The following is a 13,889-nucleotide window of genomic DNA, read 5'->3' on the forward strand; positions in this document are numbered from 1 at the left end:
ACCTCCCCCTCCCGCCGCCGGGCGCCTCTCCTCAGGCGGCAGCGACCGCCCCTGCCGCCGCCGTGCGCCCCTCTTCAGGCGGCAGGGGCCGCCTCTCGCCGCCGTCGCCGCCTCCCCCTGCCGCCGCCTTGGCCCTGCGCAGGCCCCGCCCCGCGCCCCGGAGCCCGCGCCCGCCGTGCCGGGAGGGCGGTGCCGCCATGTTGTTAGTGCCGGGGCGGCTGGCGTGGGCCTGCGGGGCCTGTGCACTGTGCTGCCGCACCCGACGGCTGGCTTCATTAGTGACCTGGGTAGATCCTCGGCCAGTTCGCTCGTGTTACACGGCTGGCACAAGTGGCTGTCAGCTACCATTCAGACAGACCTGGGCAGGCGGGAAAGCTGGGGCGAGGTGAACCTCATCAAGTTCAGCAAGGAGAGGGGTAGAGGCCTGCACCTGGAGTGGCGTAACCCCCTGCACCAGCACAGACGGGGGCTGAGCTGCTGGGAAGCAGCAGTCTGCAGAAAGCCTTGGGAGAGCTGCAGGACAGCAAAGCTCACCACGAGCTGGCGTTGTGGTTTTGTGCCCAAGAAGCCAGATGTTCTCCTGGGGTAAGAAGAGAGGGACCAGCAGGTTGAAGGAGGTTCTCCTCACCCTTATTCTGCCCTGGTGAGAAGGGCAACAAGGCTGGTGAGGGGCCTGGAGCACAGCCCTGTGAGAAGAGGCTGAGGGAGCTGGGGGTGTGCAGCCTGCAGCAGAGGAGGCTCAGGGCAGAGCTCATTGCTGTCTGCAGCTGCCTGCAGGGAGGCTGTAGCCAGGTGGGGTTGGGTTCTACTGCCAGGCACCCAGCAACAGAAGAAGGGGACACAGCCTCAAGTTGTGCCAGGGGTAGTATAGGCTGGATGTGAGGAGGAAGTTCTTCACAGGGAGAGTGATTGGCATTGGAATGGGCTGCCCAGGGAGGTGGTGGAGTCACCATCCCTGGAGGTGTTCAAAAAAAGTCTGGATGAGGCACTCGGTGCCATGGTCTGGTTGACTGGATAGGGCTGGGTGCTAGGTTGGACTGGCTGAGCTTGGAGGCCTCTTCCAACCTGGTTGATTCTATGATTCTATGTTTGGAGTGTTGTGTGCAGTTCTGGGCTCCCCAGTTCAAGAGACAGAGAACTGCTGGAGGGATTCCAGCAGAGGCCACAAAGATGCATGAGGGAATGGAGCATCTCTGACAAAGGAGAGGCTGAGAGACCTGGGCCTGTTTAGCCTGGAGAAAACAAAGGGGAGGTTTGATACTGATTAGTATCCTATGTGACCTGCTCTAGGTGATCCTGCTCTGGCAAGAGGCTTGGACTGGATCATCTTTCAAGGTCCATTCCAACCCCCTGTGTGATTCACACAAGCAGCATCAATCTTTGATCACATTGGGTGAATACCACTAGAACAGGTCGCTCAAGGCCTCATCCAGCCTGCCCTTGAACACCTCCAGGGAGGTTGTGGAGCACATTGGGTGCTTCACCACCCTCACTCCAAAGAACCCTTTCTTAACATCTAGTTTGAATCTCCCCTCTGCCAGTTTAAACCCATTACCCTTTGTCCTGTCGTTACAAGACCTTGTCAGTAGTCCCTCCTCAGCCTTCCTGTGGGTCCCCTTCAGATACTGGAAGGCAACTATAAGGTCTTCTCAAAGCCTTCTCCAGGCTGCAGAGCCCCAACTCTTGTAGCCTATCCTCATAGCAGAGCTGCTGCAGCCCTCTGAGCATCTTTGTGGCCACTTCTGGACTTGCTTAATAGCTGCAGAACCAGCAGATGTTCTGAGAAGCTACCATGTAATGATCTTTATTCTCCTGGCTTCTAATTCTTGCATGTAATTTGTAAAGCAGGTGACCTGCATTAAAGCAAATAAAATAGTATCAGAGTTCTGCTTGCTCTTCAAAACACGGCAGTTATTTCAAGTGTGTGGTAGTTCAGAGCTGGCAGTCTGGCTGAATCCTAAGTTATAAACAAGAAATAGGAACTTTTTGGACTTTTTGAATAGAAAGTAAGTAGGATGGAGGACTGATTACAAAAGAAAAATAACAGATAAATCTATAGTACTGCATCCAGTTCTGGAGCCCCTAGTACAAGAAGGATGTGAAGATGCTGGAGCATGTCCAGATAAGGGCCACAAGGATGCTCAGAGGGCTGCGGCACCTCTCCTATGAGGACAGACTGAAAGAGTTGGGACTGTTCAGTCTGGAGAAGAAAAGGCTCCAAGGTGAACTTCTTGTGGCCTTCCAGGATCTGAAGGGAGCCTACAAAAGAGCTGGGGAAGGATTTTTTAGGCTCTCAGGGAGTGACAGGAGTGGGGGGTGAAGTGAAGCAAAGCTGGAAGTGGGGAGATTCAGACTGGCTATGAGGAGGAAGTTGTTCGGTATGAGAGTGGTAAGAGGCTGGAATGGGTTGCCCAGGGAGGTGGTTGAGGCCCCATGGCTGGAGGTGTTTAAGGCCAGGCTGGATGAGGCTCTGGCCATACTGATCTAGGGTAGGGTGTCCCTGCCAATGGCAGGGGGGTTGGAACTAGATGATCCTTGTGGTCCCTTCCAACCCTGACTGATTCTATAATTAGTTTGCTGGAGTAGTATATAATCTGTTGCATAAACCTTTTTTCTTTCTGCCACTTTTCACCTCCTCCTCATCTTATCCCCACACTGGCTCGTTTTGCATGGTTACACTAACCTTGGCTGAGTAGATAACAGGGGCTCTGCTTTTCTCTCTAAGGGGAGAAGAAGGTGGCCGTTAGCCCCTTCTGGATTTGCCCAGAATGGTAAATAATTGTAAGGAGACATATATCTATTGTATTCTATTAATATGCTTTTAGCTGTTAGCTTGCCGTAAAAAGAGGTGATAGCTTTGTCTTACTTCCAGTCCTTCTGGCCTAGTCTGGCCATTTTATTTTTTAGGGGGGTGGTTTTATCCCTACCACAGAGTGACTGGAAAAAAAGGAGCATTCACTAACTTCTTATACTCGAGGGATTTTGCCTAAATCCTTCAGCAGAATCGAGCTAATTATAAAGCTATCTTCTTTCCAACAACAGAGAAGAGCATTGAAGATAGGTGGAAAAAAAGAACTGAACAGACCTGTGATAAAAATGAACATGCTTGTGCTGTACAGTGTAGTGGTCAGGGCATAGCCACGTCCAATTACTTTCTAGTTCCACTTAGTTTTTTACTGGGTGCAACCAGGCTAGCACAAGTGCCAAGATGTCTCATTTCAAGCTTTCCAAGGACAGGTGTTTCTTCAAAAAAACCAAAAGCAGAGAAAGATTGGGTGCATCTGCCAGCAGGACTGTTGAGCCCACATGTTCAAATCTCAGTGGAAAATGCAAATCACATTCTCATTCCCATCTTTCATTTAGATAATACAAAGTCTCCCTAATTGTTTCTGTGGCACTTGATTTGTGCTGGAGTAGGACTGTGAGAGTGTCATCCCTCAGGGCATAGGGACCCTCACGAAAATGAGATGTGAATCTTGCCTGCCTGCCTGGTGTGTATGAAATTTTAACTACATAAATCCTGGTATGAGGAATTTTGTTAGAAGTGCTGAAGAATAATTGCAAAAGTTCTGGAAGTTGATTTTTCTTGCTCTGAGAGTAATTGTAATGACTTAAGATTAATTTTAGCCTTAAAAAAAAAAAAAAAAAAAGGTAATTGCAGTACTTAAAACCCTGAGGCAAATCAGCTGAAATGCTTGGGAAAGGATAATTACACCTGCATGACTGTCTGTTTAATGGCATTAACTGGTCCAATTAAGGAAAAGTGGAAGAAAGGCCAATTTGTTACTCCTGTAACTGTTCCCTGAAAAAGTGGGTTTGATCTGCAAGCAATGGAAAGTGATTTGGTTTTTCTAAGGTGATTCCCCAAGGTTTAAACATTTTAAGAACTTATGGGGGGGGGGGGTGTCTTGTGTAGTTGTCATTAACTGCTTAACATCACTGAGATTTTACCAAGTAAACAAGAAGAGGGTGTGTAGAGACACAGAACCTTAACCTAATCCAGTCACAATCCCAGTCTAAACAGCCATAAAGAAACTATTCTTAACTAGAGGAAGACAGGACAAGAAGATTCTTTTTCTGTTCCAAAACAGCAGCAGGGTTGAGCTATTTTGCAACTAACAAAAGCTTCAGCTGGCTGGCTGAATACAGTGCAGGAGCTGTTGCTACAAAGCTTTCCCTAGTGCTTGCCTGTTCTAACATTTAAATGGTGATGTGTCTTGAAGTGTAGGTTGGGAAACGGATGTGTACAAACACCCCACTTATTTGTAACTATTGCAGGGGTTTGAGGTCAAGGAGTCTGAGCACATATACTTGCATATACAAGCAGGCATGTATTCAAGGGGAATAGGGAGAACAGAATTTAAGAGGGATTTAATCCTTCTGTGAATCTTTATCTTTCATTTCCTTGCATTGCTTCTGGCACTGTCCTCAGATCTTGAGTGGTTAAAAGAAGTTTTAACTAGAAGTGAAAAGCAAAGGCCAATATGTGATCGGTACAGTCACAAAAAGGCAGTAGCACTATGGAAAGGGCAGCACTCTCCTCTTCAGAGCTCTGATACAGCAACAGGGTTTTATTTCCTCTGCCAGCGGTCATTTTGACTTTCTAAGTCCATGCTCCACCAGCTGGAACTGCAGAACAGAACTTGGGCAGCAGACAGCTCTACCTTTCTTAAAGCAAGCATGCCCTCAGTTAGACAATCCACCGAGGCACCCTTTCCTATCAGCTATGGGTTTATTTCAGTATCTACCAACAAGTAGATGCATAAATATGTATTTAAACCAACAGAGTATTGGAACAGCATTCCAAAATAAAACAGTCCTCTGAATACATTTGTCTGAGCAGATCCCCCAGGAAATGACACGTGGTTGATATTAATCACCTTACTCAGGGCAGTGCTTCACCCAGTGCTAACTGGAACATAAATGCCTTATGGCTTTCACCATGCTGGCTGTACCCACAGACCCCACTGCACAGGATAGAGAGCCTAATTACTTACATACAACAAACACTGAAACAGAATGATGTAAGCAGGAGAAGGGTAACTGCACACTTCAGAGACACACATTTCTAAATCAGAGTAATAAAAAACGTTTTTTCTTTTGCAAGAGTTAAAGCCCATTACTTTCCTCCTTTTCAGTAAGGACATCAGTGGACACAAATAAGCTGAATATCATGGACTAACTTCCTGTGATCCTGTGCCTGCTACATGCAAAAAAGATGTCAATACATAGCCTTAGCCTGACAGGTGGTATGACTGGAGCAGCAGGAGAGAAATGAGTATTTAGCAGGAACAATGTGTATGTTTGGTTCATTAAAGTTCAGATCCCATGGAAGCTTTACATAGCTTTATTCAAGCAGAAAGATCTAGTCCAAAGAGAGGCTTTCTAAGCTCAGCACTGCAATTAATCTTCACGTTCTTTTGATTAATTGCAGACATGCACCTTATTAAATGACCCCAGTGCATTTCCAGTCCCCTAGCAGCATGCAGTCTACTGGTGCTTGATGACTAGCAAGGAAATAACTGACCACCACATGTGAGTTTCACGGGGCAGTCCTCTAATGATTAATAAAAAGATGAATGGCACCACAGCAGCCTCTCTTCTCTATCTCAGTCTCAAAAAAGAAAAGCAGGAGCTACAGAAAGATGCTGAAACTGTCCCCTGTTAAATAACTAATCATTGAAAACATCTTTTACCTCACCCCATCAAAATTATGCCCACATGTTTATACTCTATTTTAATATGAAATCTCATGTATCTCCTAGAATATATTTTATTTTCTTATGACAGAAATGAGACAAATGCAGTGATTTTAAAAGAATGGTGTGGAGCTGTTGGAGGGTAGGAGAGCCCTGCAGAGGGACCTGGCCAGGCTGCATGGGTGGGCAGAGGCCAATGGGATGAGACTGAATAAGGCCAAGTGCAGGGCTCTATGCTTTGGCCACAACAATCCCAAGCAGCACTACAGGCTGGGGCCAGAGTGGCTGAGAGCAGCCAGCCAGAGAGGGAGCTGGGGGTGCTGGTAGAGAGTAACTGAAGATGAGGCAGCAGAGTGCCCAGATGGCCAAGAGAGCCAGTGGCATCCTGGGCTGGCTCAGGAGCAGTGTGGCCAGCAGGACAAGGGAGGTTCTTCTGCCCCTGTGCTCAGCACTGCTCAGGAGGCCACACCTTGAGTGCTGTGTCCAGTTCTGGGCTCCTCAATTCAAGAAAGATGTTGAGGTGCTGGAAGGTGTCCAGCAGAGGGCGACAAAGCTGTTGAGGGGCCTGGAGCAGAGCCCTGTGAGGAGAGGCTGAGGGAGCTGGGGGTGTGCAGCCTGCAGCAGAGGAGGCTCAGGGGTGACCACACTGCTGTCTACAACTGCCTGAAGGGAGGCTGTAGCCAGGTGGGGTTGGGCTCTGCTGCCAGGCAAGCAGCAGCAGAAGAAGGGGACACAGTCTGGAGTTGTGGCAGGGGAGGTCTAGGCTGGATGTTAGGAGGAAGCTGTTGGCAGAGAGAGTGATTGGCATTGGAATGGGCTGCCCAGGGAGGTGGTGGAGTTGCCATGCCTGGAGGTGTTCAGGAAAAGCCTGGATGGGGCACTTAGTGCCATGGTCTGGTTGACTGGACAGGGCTGGGTGCTAGGTTGGGCTGGATGAGCTTGGAAGTCTCTTCCAACCTGGTGGATTCTAAGATTCACCAGCCTCTCAGACACATAGCTAGTATCAGCTTTGCCCAAGGTAAGGAAGTGGTTAAGCAATGTACTTGGAAGAAATTTATGCTCATCCAACATTTCTTCAGCACTGAAGGCTGTTCAGCTCCTAGTTTTGAATTTAACCAATTTCATAGAAGCCCAAATGCAAGATTGTCTGGAGTCAGGCTACTTTCTGAATTTTCCTATGACTTGGGAAAATTCAGCCTAGGTATTGAAGTCTCACTTCATCTTCTATCAGTGCTAGAGTAGATACTTGACTGAAAAAGAAGCAGCTTGTGCACATGTTGCTGTAAGGCACACAATGTGTTACAGACCTTGCTCCAAACCTTTGTGTTAATGTGGTTGATGCAATTGCCTAAAAATCTTATTTTGAGGGCAACATGGGGCAGCTGCCTCATTCCATGCATCCAAAGCCTGAATTTTTCCAGCAGTGAACAAGAATGAGGTTAAATGCAAACAGTGTAGGTTGATTCAAAAAAGATTGAACATCCCCTCCTACCCCCCCAACCCCACCCCAGCAGATCCATTCCTTTTTTATATAGGCAAAGGCAGAAACAGAATCCAAACATCTTCCCTTTTTCCAGGTATGGTTTTCACTCAGTAGAAGCAGAGATGCTATTTCTAAGGCAAACTGATAAACTTGCAAATTACTGACAGTTCCTAGAATTACAAACTAGTAACAGTGAACCTAATCCCAGAATTAAAGAGCTGACCCTGCTGCAGTGCTTGGGTACAGCAGCCTGGTTCTGAGCCTAAGCAGATCAGACTGAAGATGAGACCTCAGCCATCCACACGCAGTACAGAGACTGCAACTGACTATGTTTTAATATTCAGCAACTAGCAGCATTTTCTTCAAGAGGCCCTTCATGGTGGATACAACCTCCCAAACAAAGAGCACAGCAGATGAGTAGGTAGCAAAGAAGTCCAGTTGTAGTGCCTTGGCCTAATTTCAACCACTACTTATTCTCTGCTCTTAAATTCCCCCTGCAGCTCTGCTACAATAAAGCTCTTTTTCAGCCTGTCTTAAAGCATTGTGCAGTGGTTTTGTGGAGCTGTACACCACTGAAAATTTAGGCAGACAGAAAGCTATTACCAGAGTTTGAATTTGGGCAGAGCACCAAGGTTAACTTACACTTGCAGTGGGATAAAGGGATCTTTGCTGACTAGGAGTGTCAGGCCTTTGTTAAAGAGCAGGAGCAGGAGTAACACACACACACACACACAGAGTATTATCAGGGTTGGAAGAGACCTCAGAGATCATCAAGTCCAACCCTTTACCACAGAGCTCAAGGCCAGACCATGGCACCAAGTGCCACGTCCAATCTTGCCTTGAACTGCTCCAGGGACGGCGACTCCACCACCTCCCCGGGCAGCCCATTCCAGTGTCCAATGACTCTCTCAGTAGTTCACTGTGCTGCCTGAATGCTAACTCAGAAACCTGGGAGCTCCACACCTGGAAGTGATATCCTGAAGAGAGGCTGTAGCCAGGTGGGGGTTGGTCTCTTCTGCCAGGCAACCAACAACAGAACAAGGGGACACAGTCTCAAGTTGTGCCGGGGGGAGTACAGGCTGGATGTGAGGAGGAAGTTCTTCACAGAGAGAGTGATTTCCCATTGGAATGGGCTGCCCAGGGAGGTGGTGGAGTCACCATCCCTGGAGATGTTCAAGAAAAGACTGGATGAAGCACTTAGTGCCATGGTCTAGTTGACTGGCTAAGGCTGGGTGCTAGGTTGGACTCGATGAACTTGGAGGTCTCTTCCAACCTGCTTGATTCTATGATTCTGTGATAATTCCTGGAAAATGACTGTATGAAACCCTCTGGTGCTGCAGAACATCTTAGCACAACCTTACTCAGGTGTTTGGGAATATTACTGAAATTATTTGCTGATTAAAAAATGTTGCAGGAATGTTAAATAAAACAACCTGCATTCACAAAAGTCCTCACCAAGAGAAAAGCAGAAATCATGCCAAGGACTTGGATGTCAAGCAGCACTCCAGGAGAATTTAAGCAGGCTGAACTAGTGTTATGCTAAACAGACTGTTCTAAGTTTTCTTAGCCTCTATTTGGGTAACTGACACCCAAATTATTTTACACTCAACCTCAAAAAAGTCATTCTTACTAAGGTAGAATATTTTAGAACAATCATTAGGAAGGAAAAAAGCCCTCTCCAAGTCCATCCACATGCACTGAGGCTGTTGTTGGTTTTCTTTTTTTCAGATTAGAGCAGCTGAAATCTTGATGTGCTGTTCTCACCCACTTCCTCAGCCTGGAACTGCTCATCTCTCCTTCTTTGCAGCCACCTCAGTAGCAGCAGCACAGCCAGGCCAAAGACATCGATCAGCATCACCACTGTCCCCGCAGCACTAATGCCAGCAGCCTGGAGAACTCCTGTGGCTTTTCACCAACGTGGTAAATCCATAGTTTTTTCTATCCAGAGCATCTCCACTGTCAGGGACAGTGAAAGCACTGCTAGAATATGGAGCCATCTTGTACAGCCTTCATCAACAAGCATTTTGCTGTCAGTGTTGAACAGCCTACCAAGCAGTTTGAACCTCCCAGCGTGCAGGTGCAGCTCTGTGCTGGTGGAGCTATCATCAGAAGCAAACCCAGCAAACTCACAGAGGCTCCATGCTGCAGGTGAAAAGCATGGGTGAAGTCCTGAGCTATGGCAGGCAGTAGCTGAAGCCTTTTTAGTCTTTAGTGCTGCTGTCTTTATGAAGAGCCAAATCAGACCCACCAAACAGCTGCACTTTAATCTTTTACTTAACAGGGAGTGGACCCAGATGCCTTCCTCCCCTCTTAACTTGATCAGGAACCTGTACCTTGGCTTTCCCTTGAGATTGAAGCACAGCAGCTTGGGGTTGTTCAGTTTAGGGAAGAGAAGGCTCATGGGAGACCTCAGAGCAGCCTTCCAGTATTTGAAGAGGCCTACAGGACATCTGGAGAGGGACTTTTGACAAAGGCATGTAGTGACAGGACGAGGGGCGATGGCTTCTCACCAGAAGCAGCTCAATTTAGACACTAGGAAGAAACTCTTCCTCATGAGGGCAGTGAGGCATTGGCACAAGTTGCCCGGAGAAGCTGCAGATGCCCTATCCCTGGAAGCATTCAAAGCCAGGTCGGATGGGGCCTTGAGCAACCTGGTGCAGTAGGAGGTACCCTTGCCTGTGGCATGGGAGTGGAATTAGATGATCTGCAAGGTCCCTTTCAACCCATTCTATGATTCTGTGAGTCTTATCAGTGATGAACATCTTCCTTTCTGCTTTCATACTCTGGTAACATAAAGCCTTTTGGAGGTTTATGTATGCTGCCTGCAGCAGCTGCCAGATCAGGAGGAATGACTTCATCACTCTGATGGCTGCTCTCCTACTTGGAGAGCACAGAAAGCTTCTCTTCCCCCTCTCCTCTGGCACACACTTAGCCCAGAGCAGTGCTAGGAATGATGATTTTCATGCTTGCATTACCTTTACCAAGTCGTTAGCTGCTCCTGAAGAGATTTTTCAATCTCAACTTTTGAGTAATGCCCTTTGCAGAGCACTCCAGTAGCTCCCCAGTGTCCCAGTGATCTACAAAGCATGAATTTAACATTTCCATGTGTTTTGGCAGCAGCTAAAAGATATTTTGCAGTTTGCATGCAGCAAACCCCATTCATCTGATTTGTCAAACACTGTCAGACACTTCATAGGTTGTTATTTTGGGACCTGTAAGGACCACAGAACAGTGGGTATGCCATTCTCCCAGCCACACAGCCTTGCAGTCAGCACCTACCTGTGCTGTGCTTTCCTCAGGGCCTCCCTGCTCCAGATCAGCATGAGCTCAGCAACTTGTAGTGATGGCTTATGCCTGTATGAGCAATGGGAAATCACCCCAGATGCCAGTCAGTATTTGTAACAGAGTGTAGGTCTGAATGAGAGCTTCAGGTCTAAATATCCACTACCAGTAGGGAAAGGCAGAGGCTGGAGTTGAACTTTGCAGGCAGATCTATTTCTAAATAAGCCACAAAAACACAAGGTACCCGAGAGAACAAAGATGAGACAAGGGCTGCTCTGCAGCATGGTGTCACACCTCTCCATGTCCCCTTCCTTCAGGAAAAGCAACAGTACAGAATCATATGATAGTTTGTGTTGGAAGGCACCTTTAAAGACTGTCTAGTCCAGTCCTCTGCAGTGATCAGGGACATCTTCAACTAGATCAGGTTCCTCCTGTCCAACCTGACCTGGAATGTTGTCAGGGATCTGCACCAGGGTTTCACCACCCTCAGTGTAAAAGATGTCTCACGTCAATCTATCCTAAATCTTTCTGAAAGGGCCCTCTAAGAAAGGTGGGGACAGTCTTTTTAGCAGGATATACTGTGAGAGAACAAGGGGTGATAGCTTTACACCAGAAGAGATTGAGACTAGAGACAAGGAAGAAACCTTTTACGATGAGGATGATGGGACACCATCACTGGTTGCCCACAGAGGCGGTACAAGCCCCATCCCTGGAAACATTCCAGCTCAAGTTGTTTGGGACTCTGAGCAACCTGTTGTAGTTGCAGATGTCCCTGCTGATTGTGGGAGGTTGGATTACATGACCTTTAAAGCCCCCTTCCAATCCAACCCATTCTATGAGCCTATGACTTTTACAGCTCTTCATGCTTGGTCTCAGTCTGTTAGCATTTGAGTTTCCCTTCTCACAGACGCAGTGGAGATAAAGGGGTTTGTCAAAGTAATGTAAGGAAGAAAAGCCATGGGAACTGAGTGAGATGGTCTCTTCTCCCTTCTGCTGGCAGATTCATTGCTGTTACCTTAATTAAAAACTGCATTCACTGTCTCTTCCCTCACAGGTGACCAGGAGCATGATGACAGTTTTATGACATACCCATCACCAAGCAGAAAGTGTAGAATACTGGCAAGAGAAGGGCACAGGATTAATTGTGAGTTTCCTTGACACAGCTGCATAACTTGCCCAGATAAAAGTGCACTTTTCCACTGACTTTTTTGTCCTGTTGGTTTTTTTCCCCCTGTAACTAAGGAGACAACAGACTTCAAGGCAAGTGTCCTTCCAAATATCAATACAGACACAGGTGTCACGGCTCTATGACAACAGAATAAGCAGCATTATTTCCTTTAATCCACACTAAGCTGTAACAGCACTACAAGAGTTAATTATTTAGAACACAGGCTGTGAAAGGAATAATCCTGCAGAAAATGTGGAGTTGCATTATTTCTTTGGTGATCTCTGCTTCCATGGAAACAATTTCTCGGCACAAATCTCAATCTCATAAAAATAGGGCAGTAGGTCCATGTAAACCAGCAAGACATTTCCAATTAAACAGGCAGAATGCTTTTATCTAGGCCATTAAATACTTTGTTCGGTATCAAATATGATTACAGTGTTCACTGGGATGTTAACAGCCAGCTCCTTCCCCTGCACTGGCTCAGTGGGGCTGGATGAAGTCCTCGTGCACACATCCTGCGATCCCTCGCTGCTCAGCAGGTTCCCGGCATCAGGCTTCCTTCCCCTGCACCACTCTGCCATGCCAGGTCTTCCTCCTGAGGTGTGCTCTGCACCTCCCTGCTGCTTGCTTTCCACCACCACACCACCTCTTCCCCCATCACATTGTGCTATCCTCCTAGCTCAGTCGTGCCCAGCAGACCAAGCGCTCTGCTAGCACAACAGGGAAGAGTTCATCTGGCTCCTGCTGCTGCCAGAACTAGAGCTAGAACCAACACACCTGAATGAAATTTGGGTGATAAATATAGCTGTTTGAAAGACAATCTGATGATCACCTTAAGAATTCACTGGAGCTGCCCATGAAAACAAACCCATTATACTGCTTTGGTGATCCTACATGCAGGATTTTCCCTGTGAAAGCAGGGTGGAAAATACCCATCTGCCATCCTTGCTGCAAAGTGCCACTGGATCATTCTCTGAAAGACACTGAAGCAGTGGATTTCTAAAAACAAATGAAGGAAACAAACCTATACCAAGGTAGGTGGCTGCTGCCTATAATATTTAATCACTAGTCAGAAGTTTACACACAGTGATAAGAAGAGTTTTGCTCTTCCTTCAAGCCTTTCTGTGCATCAGCTGTGGCAAGGCTCCCTCTAGCGGTATCAAACCTCTAGCGCTCCTTGCTACAGGCACTGACCTGCAGAAAACGCCCGACCCACGCTCAGGAGGCACGCAGCTCTTACAAACATGAACACATCTTTCAAGCTACTGCAGGTACAGCCTTTATTAGCAGACTCGTGTACACCATCGGTCAGGGAGTATCAAAGCAGCAAGCAAAAGGGAGAAAGTACTTAACAGCAATGGCGCAGTCTTCACTTGTGTGGCTGAGTTTGTTTAGTTCGCTTGTCTTCCTCAGCTGAATTGCTGTTGGAAAGTTCTTCATTTAAAAAACCACCCAGGCATTCCCTTCCCCTGGAACTCAAGGTGTGCATGGCTGTGAAGAAGCACAGCTGGTAGCTGGGATGGCAAAACTTGACTCAGCCAGCAAATGCCCAAAAGGATATTTGCCAAAAGCTGCATCTTGTGGGTTTGCTTTTGTTAGTTTGTTTTTCAAACTGTTAACTGTTCCAGTTCAACTTGTACCACTCTACTTGCCACTCAACCATGTCCCATCTCCTGAGCAACAACCTGGCAAGGCTGCTCTTATGTGCTGAAACAGTGTAACAGTCCACAACAGGTACACTAAATCCAAACTGGGCTAAAAGGAATTGCTGGATGGAAAAATAAAACCCTAAACATGAAACAAACAAACAAAGAGCTTTTCAATAAAACTATTAAGTGCCCTGTATGTGTTTGGCAGCAGAACTGGGAGAATCAGTAACACAGATTCTTACCTCTTTAGAAACATGCAGCTGCCAAGATCCTATTATTGACCACAAAGTAACTGTTAAAAAGCAGGTTAGTTACAGTCTTACCATGGCTCCTGCCAACTAAATCATTACTGAGCATCACAACGTTGTGTGGTATCGCTGGGTGAGAATGGTATTAGCAATTTATTTCCTCCCACACCACCCTGCTCACAGACTCTGAGAACATCTGGAGTCTCTGGATGCAGACCAAAGGCTCAATACTGCACCATCTCAAGAGGCAAACTATTTCAGTTGTACTCAGAACTCGTGAAACATCACTGCTAAACCCAGCAACTACAACCATATTACGTGAACTCAGTCATTACATGGAGCAGCAGCCAGCACATTGTT

At 47.1% G+C, this 13,889-nt stretch overlaps 1 long non-coding RNA gene across 3 annotated transcripts; it reads left to right on the forward strand.

The window, feature by feature from the left end:
• The first annotated feature begins 161 nt into the window (after positions 1–161).
• On the forward strand, positions 162–12,360 carry LOC135177257 (uncharacterized). 3 transcript variants are annotated; one of them, XR_010303003.1, is made up of 4 exons: positions 162–585; positions 8,911–9,102; positions 11,519–11,608; positions 11,707–12,360. It is a non-coding gene; the product is annotated as an uncharacterized LOC135177257 (long non-coding RNA). The 3 variants fall into 3 exon arrangements; XR_010303002.1 differs by lacking the exon at positions 11,707–12,360 and having other exon boundaries at positions 8,911–9,330; positions 11,519–11,667; XR_010303001.1 differs by lacking the exon at positions 11,707–12,360 and having other exon boundaries at positions 11,519–11,667.
• Positions 12,361–13,889: the final 1,529 nt, after the last annotated feature.

This window comes from Pogoniulus pusillus, chromosome 8 (assembly GCF_015220805.1).
Source record: "Pogoniulus pusillus isolate bPogPus1 chromosome 8, bPogPus1.pri, whole genome shotgun sequence".
NCBI lineage: Eukaryota > Metazoa > Chordata > Aves > Piciformes > Lybiidae > Pogoniulus > Pogoniulus pusillus.